Below are 1,083 nucleotides of genomic sequence, written 5' to 3'. Positions count from 1 at the left end.
GTGTTGGAGGAGAAAGAAAATAAACAAGAAAAAAGTCTCCAACAATTGAGAGAAAGCCACCGTACACAAATGAAAACATTAGTAAATTTCAAAGCGAATTAAATACATTAAATAATGATTTACTGTCTTTTACACAAGGAGGATATATTAGCCATTGACTTAATCAGCCCCAGATAACGGCAAGCCCCTTCCAGACCCCGCAGATAAACCCTAATGCAGACATCTTCAGTCCTGTCAGAAATCACATTCCAGACACCAGTGTCAGCAATAGGGGTGATCTAGTACGAAGGAAGCCACAGGAATTCGATGAGAAGGCACGGTGGGAAGCATATAGAGCACAATTTGAGCTACTGGCAGAAATTAATGGATGGACAGAGGAACAGAAAGCAGTATATCTGGCAACAAGCCTGAAGGCACAACCACTGGAAATACTTGGACAGTTGTCAGCAGACGACAGGCACAACTATAGAGCACTGGTAGCTGTTCTAGAGCTCAGGTATGGAACTCAAAATCAGTCCGAAGTCTACAGGGCCAGGTTTAGGACTAGAGTCCGTGCTAAAGGGAGAGCCTGCAAGAACTGACACATCATATGGAAAGTATGGCACACAAGGCTTACCCAACTGCACCACTCGATGTCTTCAAATTGTTGCTGAGAGATCAGTTTATAGATGCCTTGGACAGTCCACAACTGAAAATACAAGTGAAGCAAGCACACCCCCTCTACTATACAAGATGCAATGGACAGAGCTCTCGAATTCTAATCCTATGTTAAGTCCAGCACAAAGGTACCAAGGTTGGTACAGTCATCAGGATTGAAGGCCAGAAAAGGGCAGCTTTTGGAGAAGTTTGAGGGACTTTGCTGGCACTGTAACATACCTGGGCACAAGAAAGTTCAGTGCTGGAAACCTCAACACAAGGAAGATGCCAGGGCAGGAAAGGCCAAAAAAGGTTGTTGTAACTGTGAAGAGCAAGGACATATGAGGAGCCAGTGTAAGAAGAAAACTACCAATAAGTCAGCCTCGAGGAAACCAGTAGTGGTTGGTGTTGAGGGACGCCCATCAACCCCCATCGTGAAAGTCCCAA

The sequence above is a fragment of the Limulus polyphemus genome, unplaced genomic scaffold, assembly GCF_000517525.1.
Source record: "Limulus polyphemus unplaced genomic scaffold, Limulus_polyphemus-2.1.2 Scaffold272, whole genome shotgun sequence".
Taxonomy (NCBI): Eukaryota; Metazoa; Arthropoda; class Merostomata; order Xiphosura; family Limulidae; genus Limulus; species Limulus polyphemus.
This window is presented reverse-complemented; position numbering follows the sequence as displayed.